General features: G+C 39.0%; 1 protein-coding gene across 3 annotated transcripts in view; it reads left to right on the plus strand.

Annotated features, from left to right (window-relative positions):
- Positions 1–15978, plus strand: part of PLCL2 (phospholipase C like 2) — a 137621-nt gene that overhangs the window by 1531 nt on the left and 120112 nt on the right. For 2 of the 3 annotated variants that reach the window (XM_083705582.1, XM_083705583.1), the window contains exons 1-2: positions 2109–2243; positions 12212–12270. The gene's annotated coding sequence lies outside the window, so the exon portion shown is untranslated. Of the gene's footprint in view, positions 1–2108; positions 2244–10434; positions 10704–12211; positions 12271–15978 lie in introns of those variants that run through there. The other variant, XM_083705585.1, reaches the window with a different exon arrangement.

Raw genomic sequence — 15978 nt, forward strand, 5'->3', positions numbered from 1 at the left:
GATATGCTACAGGAGCTCATATCAATATGCTACCAATTAAGCAAGCTGGATCACAGAAGTCATGATATGAGACCTAGCACCAATCAATAGCAGCAGCACAACCTTGTATCCAGTCCTGCACAAAGAAAACTGACAAAGTCACAATGCATTCCACCAACTTGGATGACTTTAAAGAGGATTAGAAACATGCATTGGGAATAATATTTATCTTTATCAATAGAACTAATTATGATGGCTATGTTCTTCCTCCGCTGTTGGAGGCACTAAGCCTATGAATATTAGTTGCTGGGAATTGCAAGTTGGGAGAGTGATCTTGCACTCAGATCTTGCTTGCAGGCTTCCTACCGGCATCTGGTTTGCCACTGGTGAGAACATGATGCTGGATTAAATGTGTCTTTGGCATGAGCTACCAGGGCTGTTCCTATGTTCTTACTAAGCAAATATTATTTTATTTTTGTTTTTTGAAATGGCATTGACACACAGACACATATCTTTGAACATTATTGATTATGCATAGAAAAATATCAGTGAAGCTGTAAAGAAGTGTAGAAACCTAGCGCTGCAGATCAAGCTAAACACACAGCAGTCAGCCTAGAGAGATGTACCGTATGTTAGATGAAGGAAAGACAGCTGGTAAGTGGTGAACCAAGCTATTCCAACAGGCAAAACTGATTTCTTCTGTGCAAGAGACAACCCCTGGTGCCAGTTCTGAGCAGGGACTGCCAGGCTGGGGTCTGAGTTAAGAATATACAGCACAATCCTATGCATGTTAATTCAGAATAAAGTCTCACTGTGTTCAATGGGGCATAGTTCCCATAAATAGGAACAAAGCATGAAATGGCAACCTTTAAGAATCACACTGCCTTTCAGTTTATTTCCAAACACAGTGATTTTTGTCGTTCCTATTTTAATTTGTGGAATTTTGAAAGGACTGTTTCATCTAGAAGTGAAGCAAGTCATATTACAAGTCATATTGCACCTCCAATGATTTTATTTCTTGCTCTTCACAGTCAGAAAATACTTTTCTCTATTATTATTTTTAAGAAAGGAATGGCACCGTATGGCCTGTAGAAAATATTGCTTGCTTTTAGGATAAATGATAATATGGGAAGGTATGACTTTTCTGTGATGGTCTTCCTAAATGGAGTTATGAAAATTAAGAAAGTTGTTTCCTAAGTAACTTGGTAGAAAGAACAGCAGGTGCCTCAATGTTCTAAGGAAACATCTGGATTCAAGAGGAACCATTACCATTCTAGGGCTAACATATGTCTGTATTTTCCCAGACATTACTGGGATTTCAAAGGCAGAATTGATGTCGGGGGAGAATTTCTGAAAGGCGGCGCATTGTCCTGGATCTTAGGTGGTGGTTTTTTTTTTTTTTGCGTTTTTGTCTTTAAAAGTCTCAGCAACTTTTTGGGTGTCCTGGTTTTTACTTTTTGAAATATGGCAACCCTAAGTTAGGCTGTCAAGGAGCAGTGACATATCCTTCTTTGTGATATCATTAACATGGTTTAAAAGTCTGCTAGTCAGAGATGTGTCAAGTGAGAACAGACGGAGATGAAGAGAGTCAGTCTAGGTTTGGCTGCTGTTTTGGGGAGAAGGGGGAGGGCTCTTATGCTTCCATGGACAGCTCACCCTTCTCATCTTCACTCCTTTCTGGAAGAGGTGCTTTGGTTCTTCTGGAATTGTTAAAATGACTGTTGATAATAGTATTAATTAATCTCCAAATAAGAAACAGAATATATTTTATATTTAAAAAGCAAGTCATGGTCAAGTGAGAATGGTCCATGATAAATAATTAAGAATCTGAAGAGGTAAATAAGTAAAAGCTATACTTGTTTTAAGGAATGAATGGTTTGTTTTCATAAATAAATAAAAACTAAATTAAAACTAGTTCATAAAGAAATTAAAACCCCACTGTTTGGGGTTAATTGTTTATCTAAAGCTTGAGGAACTATCATTCAAAGTCACAAAAGTACTTTTAAGTTTTGTTCATCACCTAATGGTCAATACATTTTGAATTAAGGAATGTGTAAGCACATTTCCTCAGAGAAATTTCAGTCAAGCTCCATGGATGTTCGACTTTTATTTACCACTATCCCCACCAACAACAAAACCTAATTACTTGTGGCAATTAAAAGAAAAACATGAAGTCATTATCCTCACCAGTTTTTTACTAAGAAGAAAACGGCTCCTGCCTTCCACTGTTTTGACCAATGAGAGCAAAGGCACTGGAATAACAGGTAAGCACCAGGCATTTATTTTAAAGCTTTATTTGATAAATGTACTTTTATTTTATTAAGATTTAGTACAATTAAATAACTGCAAACAGATTAGGTTATCTAGGGTATCAAAGTCTTCTACACTGATTTACCTACCGTATGTCCCATGTATCCTTAAGCCTTCTCAACATAACATTTTTTGCTAAGAAGTGGGATAGATTTTTCCCACTTTGACACTGCATACTGTTAGGTTAATTGAGAGTCCTAATCCATGACAATGATTGTGAATTTGGAATCAGGGTAATGGTGTTGTTATTACATATTAATAATTACTGTGAAGTGTATGTATGTTGGCTGATTACTGAACAATAACATCTAGGTTACTTTTTTTTTATTTAACAGGATTTGTATAGTGCTTAATCATCTAAGGTTATTATGATCAGAGGCAGTGTTTGTTTTCAATCCATCATATTTTAATTCTGCCCATGAGTTCAGCAGCATGCATGATGTGACCTCAAGTCAATAAACTTTATTACTGAGCCAAGATTTGAATATTTTAAGATATAAGACGGCATAAAGCAAGGTGTTAGTGATGTGTTAAGGGAATAGAATATTATTTTTCACCAAGCTGGGGATCCCATCCAGTGTTGAAAATACTCCTTATTGACAACTTGGTGTTATTATTTCAGCCCCAATTAGGTGTGCCTAGTTTTGTATCATACACCATTGTGTGTCATGTGTCATGTCATGTGTGTCAGCATGAGCATAAGCGCTTAAGCATGCCCCATTCCGCCCAGCCTCCATTCTGCCCCCTCCCATCCTGTTCTGCCCTTTTAGTGACGTGTTTAGTGACACCTTCAGTCACCTCTGTGTTCACCGCTGTGCACATGCACACAATCATGCATCATTCAGACATGTGCTAATCGGTCATTGCCTGTATATCTAAGGCAGGAGTGAGTACCAAAAGTGACCATCCAAGTTTTTGTTTGGTCCTTGAAACTTTCTCAAGGCCACACACTTTTACTAACTGTGCCGTATACCCTCACTGAGTGTGTCTGGCTGGCTGGAATGTGTCCTAAACTGTGATAATGCCTTTTGCTTGCCTGGATGGAGGTTGGAGAGTTGTGGGTGGGGATATGTAAAAAATCTGACTTTTGTGTGGCTGGAATGAAGTGTGTTGTACAAAGGTAAAAGTCACATCCGTTGCTTGGTCACTTTTGCTAGAAGGCTGCCCATATGAGACTGCAGCTCTTTGGTCTGAAAATGATACCTCACCAAAGGGCTAGCCAATTCTGCCGACAGGAGAAATGAATTGACTGCGTAGGATCAGACTATAGTTTTCTTCGCCAACAAGGTAGGGAGATAGAAAAGAGATCATATGTAATGTTTGTATAGATGAGGGAATTTCAGCAAGTATAACTTGACAGAAAATGCCTATGGGTACTTTGATACTATGCATTACATATATAGTTTTTACATCTTCTGTCTTGAAAAACTCAGTTATATTTTATATCATAAAATATTATCTTTAAGAAACCTGTGCTATATATTCTGTCCCACTGAACAACTTGGAGTCAAATAATTTTAAAGTTGGAAGGCACCCCAAAAGTCATCTAGCCCAACCTCCTGCAATATAGGAATCTTGCCCACTGCCATCCCTGGGTGGGTTCGAACCACCAACCTTCTGGTTAATAGCCAGGTGCACAGACCACAGGTTAAATGTTACAGCCTACATGAGAATACATTGAATAAATTATGTAATATACATTATTTTGCTCATATCAAATGCTCATATAAGTAACACAGCTTCTAAACACAGCTAGGAAGGCAATAGAATTACCTTTTCTTTTTAAAAATTAAGCCTGTTCTTTAATTTTTAGTGATTAGGCAATGGTGGGCATTCCATTTCATCCTATGCTTTGCTTCCTTCTTAGCATTTCAAACCCTTCCAAACAAGAAACAAGAGTTAGCCCAACAAGAAAATGTAAACATTACATAGAATGTAATGTAATTTGTGATCATTCAGAACAGCAGTAATTAATGATAATGCAATCATTCTGGCATGGGCAAATAAAATAAACATTTGTGTGGCAGAAAATCATTGTCTCTATTTGTACTCAAATGAATACAACCAAACTTCATTATTAGTTTGGAATTCAACTATTTCCCTTTGAAATTCTTCTGTTGGAAAGACTTCCACTGTTCTATCTTTGGATCAGTATTGTCTATGTTGGCTGCTTCTCTCATGCTGTTCTTTGTTCAACCTACAGATTTGTAAATGGATTTTAACAAAAATACCATAAACTACAGGGTTCTGTTCTCCAAAGTAAACTGAGTCTGCAAAGGCTGCTTATTATGCCACTACTCTGGGATGTGGAGCAGCACAATAACATTAAATAACTGCCTGTGGAATGTGTAACTTCCAGAGGACTCTTATAAATCTTTTTATTTTTTTGCACTTTGTGCAACAGGAATGTTCTAATGTCTACTATAGCTACAATGCTATTTACGCATAATTACTTTAGAGGAAGTCCCAGTGAGCTCAGCAGATGACGCTGCATGTCTGGTTTAAAGAGAATGACAGGGGGACAAAGAAATGCCTAGGTTCATGGACTTAACACAAATCCAGAAAAATGTCATTGAATATCAGTTCCACATTAAAAACCATTTTTGAAACTCCCATCTAGTTCAAAAGCTGCACAAAGTCTGGCGATTTAAAAAAGCAGGGGAAGTATGAAAGGTACTAAGTCTCATTAAATGAAATCCACAGGTTTTGGAGCCTGACAATTGTTTGGTATTTCCATAGCTCATAAAACAGACGAAAGACCTGCAAGGTGCAAGGAATGACAAAAGGGGACAAAATGAGCAGCAGCTATAAAAATGAGCAGCATAGGAAGTTAATAAGATGTTGAAAAAAGGAAGGAACTTGGTTATGTGTAATATTTATTTATTTATTTATTTATTTTTAAAGGAGGAATTTTAACAGTTGCCATTTCAGGAGATGATTGTTTTGGATTAATAGGCAGAATAATTGTTGCAGTATACATGGCTAAGTAATAATATAATTATAATATGGTAATATCTTTTCAAATTTTCTGATCCAAATACGTGGGTTTGCTGTATATTTATGATAACATTTTAAGACTTTTATCCTTTATAATCCAATGACCTGAACATACAAACTTTAACAACATTTTAAATATATAAGCTTTTGTTTGTGTTCTTACATTCCAGCCCAATAAAATTCTGCACTCTTAGCTTTCTCTGATAGCAGTGTTCTAAGCATACAGATAGACTCTGGAACCAGCACACTTCCGCCACACGGAGCTGTTATGGCGAGAAACATTCAGTTCCAATATCTTAGATTTCTATTGGAGCCACGTGTCCACACCTCTCTAGGCATACTGCATGAATTTATTCATTAAGAGTACTTTTAGTCCACCTTTTATCATATGAGGCCAGGGTGGGGTACAATATGGTTGAAACAACAAAAATGTTTCTATACAGTTAAAAGACCAGGTAAAAACATAACAAAACTTTAACTCCTATACAGTTAAAAAAACAACAACAACCCTACTCATTGACTCCTTAATTGCAGCAGCATACTGACACTAGTACTGTATCTAACAGTCACGCAGGCAAGGTAGGCCTCTACTTAGTGTCAAAATGATCAGTGCCAGTCACACTTCCATGCAGAGGCCATCCCATGATTTATTGCATGAAACACTTGTAACATCTGAGAACGGGGGGGGGGGGGGGTTGGGTTGGGCGTGGCATCTAAGAACCTTTGCATCTCTATAATTTTCTTCCTCTGTTGACAAGAGTCAAAGGCTGTGAGAGACAGCAACAGCAGCAGCCCAATGAGGGAAGCAGGTGCTTGGGCCTCCATTTCTTGGTTGGGATTATTTCCCAGGAGCATATTTGAGGACTGGGACAAGTATCTTCGTATTATTTATTTATTTAAAAAAATTACCACCCTTCAGGCCCATGCAGAGATTGACTGAGGCCTGGAGCAGGAGTCTTACTATAATAAAGTTATAACAGACACCCGAAGAATTACATTTGCTTTGTTAGTAAGTTTATAACCTCAATGGAGGAGACTATGAAGATTGGTTTTGGCAAGAATGTTGTATTTCATTGTTATACATGGAATATGCTCTTCAAAACTTATTTGTATGGAAAATAGCTACAGCATGGTTTTTTTTGGGGGGGGGGCAGAATCAAGTTGTATTGAATTACAAGTTGACCAATAAACTGTTTTAATTTATGAAAAACTAAGGTATATCTCATTTCACCACAAGATGGTGTGTGATATCAGCATTGCTAGGATATGGATAAAAATATGTTGCTTATCCAGCTGGTCTATAAAAGCTTGTGTCCTAAAAAGCGATATATTAACTGTTCTCTCTCTCATTGGCCTGCCTAAGTGAAGAGTCAAATCTCTGTTTCCCTATCATGTCAAAAGGATATACTGTTAAAGGCTGCAATCTACATTTGAAAAGGACCAGTTTTCTCTTGATAGCATTCTCCTCTTCTCTTTACACTGTGCATGTAACTTCTTATTTGTGAATTCGTCTCTAAATGAGACAAGAATCAGTTTGGATAATAAACAATAGACGACAAGCTGTGTGCAAACATCAAGAGTGCAAACAAGCAACCTTCCAGACCTAGAATAACTGATAAGATTGTGACTAGTGTTGATCTTAATCCTCTGTGATCTTTTAGCCCAACAGCTGATGTGCCTGAGAATTAAAATGCATTACCTTGTTCATTACAAAAGGATAGTTAGTTGAATTGGCTTCTTACATCCACCTGTAATGCCCGTTACTTCTTTTATGTAGTTTTGAAATGCAAAACCTACTTTTTCAAACCAGATTTTATTTGTATGTGGCTGACAATAAATTTGCTATCCCAGTATGATGAAGAGTGCCACAGCAAAGTTTATGCAAAAATAGTACTTTGTAAATATATAGTGATATCCATTAGTGCTCAAAGCCTTTCATTTTACAAAGATTATAATGCAAACCCATCCAGTTTTGGATATGTCATTGTTAGTGTCCTAATACTATTATGTAAAAAGTGAATTTTGGGTGTTACAAGGAGGAGTATTAAAGGCTTACCACAGGCCAGGAGGAAGCCAAGCTGAAGTCAGGCAATATTCTGTATGTGTCTAAATTACATAAATTAATACAAATTTATTTGTTTAATTGTGAAATAATTTTTACTAGTTTTTTTTTTAATGTACATCTATCTGCCCATCTCCTTTGAGAATTGGGCAATGTATACCGGTACTTTTACTGTAACTTTGAATCAAACTAGACCTTTGGCTATTTTTGTTGCTAAAAACAAAACAAAAATAAGATGCTTCTTTTAGTCTTGCTTTAAAGCTTAATAACAGACTTCCATTATGTAAATTCTCATAATGTGAATTCTAATCTCCTACTTACATTGATGAAAAATGATGCAATTAGGACTTAATTAAGAACTTGTGCTTATTTTTTATATTGTTTTTAATAGTGTCTTAGAGTGTTTTTTTAAACAGCAAAAAAGCAAAACAATTAACAACAGCTTAAGAAAACCAACCTTAAGGGAGAAAAGACATCTATAGTTGATTTAAGCAAAGTCAATAAGCTAAACCTCAAACCAAAGACAGGTAAAATAATTCAGTGCAAAGTGTTAAGTACAACAAAGAATCCGGTGGCAAAAGTTTTATGGCATAAGCTTTTCTTGACCATACTGCAGTTTATCTAATTCATGGTTATCTTGGGTTGTAGGTGTAAGCCACCTTTCATTGTACAGTAATTGAGAGTACATTGAGTGAAAGAATGACATTATCCTTATTGCGATGAGAGAAATGAATAGCTGCCATATAATATAGTTCTGCTGCGGTGAGGCTAGAGGGCCTGCGCCCTTTGCAAGGCCTTTACCATCTGGCCTAGGGGGCAGGGCCTGGACTCACTGGAACAAACCTTGGGGCATTGCTGGGGGTGGTGGTTCTGCTATTGTTTCCCTTCTCCAACTGTCTAATGTATTTTAAAAGGTGGTAAAGTAGCTTTTAATCTATGGGGTTTAAAATTTGGGTTGTTTTGTTGGTTTTGGGGTGGTTTAAAGTTTAAATGGGGTTGTGTGTTAGTTTAATTTGTGTGCCATTGTAAATTATGCTTCTTTTATTATTTTCTAGTAGGTTTATGGGTTTGTTTTGTTGTTTTTATAAGAAAACTTGTTTTTAAGGGGATAGGTTTTGGGCTGCCCCCAGAGAGGGCCCTAACCAATAGGATGGCTGGGGCAGGTTCTACAGAGGGTGGGATATATTGGGACACCCAATCTCAGTTATCATGGTCCGGAGGAGGAGTTACACTACAATCAGACCACGTCATTACTGAGGAGACAGGTTTAGTTGTTGTTTGAAGACTATCCCTTCGTCCGGGTCTGGTCCTTACCGGAAGGATACTGGAATCAAAAAGGGTGACCCACATGATCTTAAGGTGCTGCTGCGCAATGCCAGGTAAATGATCCACAAGACCACTGCCATCCATGACTTGATCATGGATGGAGGAATTGACCTGGTATGTGTAACAGAAACTTGGTTGGACATGGCAGATGGGCTTGTTCTTGACACTGCTTGTCCACCAGATTTCTCTTACACACAGCAACCCAGGTCATGTGGGCGGAGGGGGTGTTGCAGTGATTTTAGGAAGTCATTAGCTTGCACCAGGTGTCCTATTGGGAAGACCCAGTTTTCTGAGTGCATGTTCTGGAAGTTGGGCAATAGGGGCAGTACAGGATTCCTAAAGGAGTACCAACATCCCCACTCCACCAAGGATTCCTTGTCTGAGCTGTTTCAGGTTGTGGCGGATGTTCTCCTGGAGACACCTAGTTTGGTTGTCCTAGGGATTTTAACATCCATGCCAACACAACCTTACAAGAGGCTGCTTGGGACTTTGTGGAAAGACCTCCATGGGGCTGTCCCTGAATCAGTTTGGCCCAACCCATAGCCGGGGACGTGCCTTAGACCTGGTGTTCACCTCTGTGGACGTGGGTGATCTGACACTAATTAAATAAGAAACAAAAGAAGTGCCATGGTCGGATCACTTCCTGGTGTAACTAGACTTCTCCATGACCATTCCCCTCTGCAGGGAGGTGGGACTGATTAATTGTTGTTTAGTCGAGTCCGACTTTTTGTGACCCCGTGGACCAGAGCACGCCAGGCACTCCTGTCTTCCACTGCAGTCTGCAGTTTGGGGATAGGGACCAATTAATAGACTGTCACACAGTTTCTGTGTTGCTGTTGTTGACTTCTCTTTTCTCCAAGCAGCCTCTAATATTTTGTTCCTTTTATGGACAGGGCTCTTCCTTTGGCATTTGAACTGAAAATTGTGGTCCTTCTAACTGCATAAATGGCAATCTTGGATCTTCCTTTTCTCCTATGCCCTGCTAAGTTACCAATAGTAATTTGTACAGCAGATGGCAGTAATTCTTTTCTCTCTCTCTCCAATGTAAAGTGTTTAAGGGCAAAAGATGAATAAACAATAAATTGCATGCCAAACCTTTGTGAAAAAAGGAGAGTGAAAAAAGGGAATTCATTGTTGCTGATGAACACATTGAAGTCCACACTCATATATGTGATTCAGGGATAGCCAACAAATCTTTTATAATCTTTAAACTATGCATTATCAATACATGCATGATTTGATCTCTGCCCAAATTAACAGTGTGTTCAAGAACTTTTGTTTTCAGTGACCTGGTTGATCTTGAAGCTAGAACTCCACCATTAATAATAATAAAAACTGTCTCTCTTGTAGGGTAATTAAAGGCAGATGCATTTAATTATAGTGGATGGTGCAATAATGAATACAGAATACTTATTTCCTAGTCAACTTGAATTTAAATATACACATTTTTAACTACTATGTGGTTTTACTCAAAGAATGGTTATAAGGCACTGGTGTATGTATGGGCAGTTCCCAGTTGCCTTTTTCTTGAAACATATGAGAAGTTATTCATTCTTCTTACATTATTATTCTAGCATGGCAATGGTGCCCCCATCTTTCCATTGGAAGATAATTTTTCAATTTCATTTTAAACTAAATGAAATTTAGTTTAGTTGTCCTCTTTATGTCTGGATGGATTTTTTTGCCACCAAACATAACTGCTTAAAATTTACTAAATGCCTTGTGTCCATTGTCACTAGTTTATTTCCATTTAATTTCAGCAGCAGTGAAACAAATGTAGCAACAGATCTAGCAAAGCATTCTATAACACCTGGTGGCCCAGAATGCATTTCTGGAGCAATGCAAGGAGGACACCCATATACTGTCGTTCCTCCTACACTGCTAAACCTCACAAGGGGCCTCAACTTTCATTGGAAGAGCAGGAGTGCTTCCAGATTACCTTTTGGAACATTCCATTCTGATTTGTTGCAGTAGATCAGACAACATTGGCTGTTTACTGAGCGTTAATATTGATTCACTTGCTGTGAAGGTAGGCCATGTTGCATAACTGCAAGCATTAACCTAAAATTTCCAGTGTATTTTCTTCTCACTTGCCTTACTGCAAAAAGTCTGATCTTTTGGGGAAGCAGGTTTGTTGCACAAGATCTCCCAGTAAGCTTTAATTACACAACCTGAACTTGCTGGTGTGTGCCCTGGTTGAAGCCTCCAGAGGGGTGCCATTGAGGCTCCCAGCCTCTGTGTGTATACAAATGTGAAGGGTATTGTGTGCCAAACTGGCTCTTTGACCCAGGTGAAACAAAGCCTGGTTTTTCCCCTGCAGCCTGGAAGCCCTCTAAGCTTTTATTTTGGCAGAGGAAACTTCCAAAATAATAGTTTTCATCAGCAGGTTTCACCCCATCCATATCACTCTTCACTGGATAACAGGCTGCAATCCTAGGCACACTTAGCTTGAAGGAAGCTCCATCCAAACATAGTGCAGGTTACTTCTGAATTAACATGCCTGGGCTTTAGACATACCTGGAAGTGCCACAAACATCCTCTTTCCATGCATCCTCTTTCCATGCTTATGAGTAGTGTATGGAGTACTGCTTTTATATCTGTCCTCTAGAGCAGTGTTTCCCAACCTTGGGTCTCCAGCTGCTTTTGGACTACAACTCCCATCATCCCTAGCTAGCAGTACCAGTGGTCAGGGATGGTGGGAAATGTAGTCCGAAAACAGCTAGAGACCAAAGGTTGGGAAACACTGCTCTAGAGAGATGTCCAAACTCTACTACTGTACATCTAACTCATGCATGTCCCACAGAAGAGATGTGAAAGTCGCTGTTCCCGACGTTGGGAAAGCACATGGTTTCCACGCAAAATGTTTCCAGGTTCAATCTCTGGTGCCTGCAGGTAGGGCATGGGAAAGACTCGTGCCTGAAACTCTGGAAATGTCGCTGCTAGTCAATCTCAACAATTCTGAGCTAGATGGTTCAACAATCTGACTTGGTATAAGGCAGCTTCCTATGTTACTATGTTTCTTGTAAGTGTTAAAAGAGGCGCCACTTGTAGATGACTTGTAGAACCTGCCCCACTTAGTCTGATAGCTGACCTTTTTGTGTAATCTTTAAATTAAGGCATTTGTCAGGAGACAAGCAAAATAATACCATCCAGTAATGTACATCTCTCTTTCACTATCTCTCTCTCCTCTGGATTAATTATAAGTGTCTGTCTTAATGTGAAATATTAAATAGAGCATTCAGTAGTCAGTGCCTTGTAACCATCTAGGAAACATTTCTTTATTTAATTCATAGAGTCATGATATATATTACAGTAAACTGATGCAGCAGTGTTCAGCGGGGCGGGGGGAGGGGAGAAAAAAGAAAATGATTTCTATGTTGTTTTTCAAAATATGCCATGTATGTTAAATACTGACATCTCCAAGAAAAATACTTCAAAACACACTTTCAATAATTCCTTGAGGTTTAATAATCATTTGATTTTGAAGTGTAGCTATGTATCAGCATTAACAATAAACATACACTTGTGCTTTTTTAGATCAAAGAGAGCTTGTAAGACATGAGAATTGGAGGCAATTGCTGTCATCCTAACTTCAGGTATGTCTATGCTCACTTTTAAGTTAGAAATTGTTAGAAAACAGTAGAAGCACAGCAAAATGTACACACAAGTCCTGTATCTGAACCAAGACCCAGACATAACCAGTTTCTCAAGAAGATAGTATTCTAACTTTAGAAAGAATTGGTAGGATCCTAGGCTCTGTGTTGTTGGCATCTGTCTTGGGAGGTAATAGATTGCATCTCTGGGGGTGAAGTGAAATCACTGGAGAATCACAGCGCCTGCTGTGGCTGCAGAGACCAGTAACTCATAACTTCTGCCTCCAGCATTGTTTTTGCTGCATTACTAGCACCGAACTGACCTCTCCAGGGCACAAGCCTGGGTAGTGTGTATGGAGCTTCTGGGCTGCCCAAACGCCAAGATCCCCCTCTCAGCCTCATTGATGTCCAAATGAAAACAGAGCAATACATTTGGCACCAGCTTGGCTGCAGGAGTTGCTGGAAGGAGGTATACAAAATGCCATCCAAACACGTTAGGGGCTCTGTTCCCGATTTGTTTAGGGTTTACTCCTTAGCCTTTTCTTCACCTTGGGGTTTACTTCTTGCATATGAGTACAGCTGTAAGGCAGCTGAAGTTTAGGATCAGAGTTTTCCTTCTTCTAAATAGGATACCTTGATGAGCCCCATCTGTCCCTCATTTCCCTCTGCAGCATATGCAGTAACCACAGGGATGGACTTTGGCTTCTGCTAACTGCTTTCTTGACTATTGGATTAACCTATTGGTCTTGTCTGCTCAATCTGCTGGAGCCTGTCTTAGCATGCAGAAGATGTCCGTAGCTTACCAAGGGCTTGAGACCCATTGGCTACCCTCACTTGGTTTAATCGGCTAGTCAAAGCCATTTCCTAGAGTGTGGCCACTGTCACATGCTGACAGCTTCTAGGAACCACAGTCATAGCTGAGTGCAGAGTAGGGACCAAAAGTGGACGAACTACCCCAGAAGAAGCATGATGTGTCCCCCACCAGATGTGTGACCCACCAGAGATACCACTTCTCCCCAACACCCATACACCTTAGATCAGGCATTGGCAAACTTGGCCCTCCAGATGTTTTGGGACACAACTCCCATCATCCCTGACCACTGGTCCTGTTAGCTAGGGATGACGGGAGTTGTAGCCCCAAAACATCTGGAGGGCTGAGTTTGCCTGTGCCCGCCTTAGTTTATATACCACTTAATTCTATAATGTGTGATACAGGAGTAACTTTTATACTATAATGTTTCTGGGAACGGAGTATGCCCAGTTTTTGAGTACTATTTTTTGAATAATTCAAACATACACTAATAAACAACTTAAATTTTTAATAGTGCATTTATGAGCTCATACTTGCATTGTCAGCTTGAAAAAATGCCTTTTATATTTTAACCCACACATTATTTTACGGGGTTGTAAAATAGTGTGTGTGGGCTAAAATATAAAAGGCATTTTTATATAAAAGATACAACCCTATGCCAACTTATTATATGAAACACATGTCCTTTCCATGTGGGCTGCTTGTTCTGTGTCTTCTTATAGCATTAAACTGATGGTATGTTCAGAAGGCAACCAAACTGTTAGAATTGTTGGGAGCATTTGTGTTTCCTAGTGCACATATACAACCTTGACAACTATTGTCTGAAGCAGAGAAAGGTGTGCACAGGAAAGATGTAATTTGGCATGGTTGACAGATGTATTGTTTTATATCCATTACCAAACTGTATGTAAAGTGTTCAGTAATTAAGACCTTTGTCACTGAAAACTGAGTAGAAATATTTATTGTCATTACTTTTTAAGAACAGCTTTGCATAAACAACGACCACTGCTTAAAATACAGGAGCTCCTCAGGATCATTCCACTAGCTAGGATGAACGCAGCTTATAACACTGCATTGGGCATCCTAAAACGCAGTTTTGACAGAGAACTTGCAACCAGGTAGCAGGCATCTTCCCATGACTAGCAGAAATAGCTGAAGTAGGCTAATGCACTTAATTTGCCTGATTTACACAGGTTACAGAATCCAGCTTTTTGTGATGCAGTATTTAGGTTACCTTCATTCAGTATGTGTGTATGTGCACAAGTATTCAGATTTTACAAGTGTCCTGTTAACCTAAAATCCTATGCATGTTTAGGCTGAAATGTAGGCTTTCAGCATCTTTTCCCCTCTGCAAGTGTGTGGAACCTACTAGGGTGGCCCACTCTTGAAGGCTGATGGATCCCAGTTTACTTCAAGGCAGCTCTGGGTGATTTTATAGCTGATATGGATGACACCCTGTTAAAGTTCTGGCTGATTTGTGGGAAATGTAAATGGGCCAAGTCATTGACAATTGCCAATGAGTGCCCTCCTCTGTTTTGTAGAGCCTGCTTGGTTTCTTGATATACATCATAGCTTAGGACAGTGAAAACTCCAGATGAATACAGTTGAACACTATTGAATGCTCATTATCAAGCCTACTCAGTGGCGATACTTTGCTTCCTCTGTTGCATCTTCACAATGCCATCCAGCTGTGCCATCTAATCAACATATAGATTAAAAAGTCTAATGCGGCCAATGACAAAACATTTATCTAGTTCTTCACTACCATTGTGCTATCTTCTTATATTCAGTGTAATTTTCTCCCAGCAGCATATAAAAATATTAAATGGTGAAGAGCAGATTTAGGATAGAACCCTGCATAGCCCCAATTCATATATTCTCACTGATCTATTCACACACAAGTCTATTAATGCATTGGAAGCCTTTCTGGTTTTCAAAACATACAACCAAGCACAAATCTAAGAAAGTACCACTGGCAGTTATACCCTACCTACTGGCTGAAATAAGATTTATTCTGGGCTGAACACATGTATTTGGTGAGAATTGTTATTTAAAATGTTTTTCCAAAATTTACTCAGAATAAATTATGAAGATTTACTTTGGATTAATCCATCTACATACAATGGGACCTACGCCTAAGGTATTGTGCATAGGATGACAACCTTATAGATCAATCCTAACCATGTCTGCTCATAAGTCCTACTGAATTTAATAGCGCTTACTCTCAGGTAAGTGGGAGTAAGACGGCAGCCTTAGCTCTGATTGTTGAAGCATTCTCTGAGCATGCAAGCAGAGCAATAGACAGGCTTGTGCACGTGCAGGTTTATAAATTTGCTGACTCTATAGTGTCAAGCAGTAACTTATACAGTGGTACCTTGGGTTAAAACTTAATTCGTTCTGGAGGTCTGTTCTTAACCTGAAACTGTTCTTAACCTGAGGTACCACTTTAGCTAATGGGGCCTCCCACTGCCGCTGTGCCACCACCGAACAATTTCTGTTCTCATCCTGATGTAAAGTTCTTAACCCAAGGTACTATTTCTGGGTTAGCGGAGTCTGTAACCTGAAGCGTCTGTAACCCGAGGTACCACTGTATGTGCAAGTCTGCCATCATGTATTAGTCACCATTGTCAAGTCAAATAATATTTTTCTGTAGTTCATAGTTCACACATTGGCTGAAAGATAGCAAGTGATAAATATGTATGTATGCATGTATGAATGAGCCTTGTGTCATAGTGAGCCACAGAACATATTCCCCATTGCATCTACCAAACACTAATGCCAGGTTAAAATTGAATCTATCATTTTTTCTCATAATAGCCCCACCATCTGTTTGCTTGCAAACTAGTTCTCTTAGTATTTATCTTTGTATTGTTTTGCTACATACAGCACCACACTTTGCT

The sequence above is a fragment of the Podarcis gaigeae genome, assembly GCF_964106915.1.
Source record: "Podarcis gaigeae genome assembly, chromosome: 12".
NCBI classification, from domain to species: Eukaryota; Metazoa; Chordata; class Lepidosauria; order Squamata; family Lacertidae; genus Podarcis; species Podarcis gaigeae.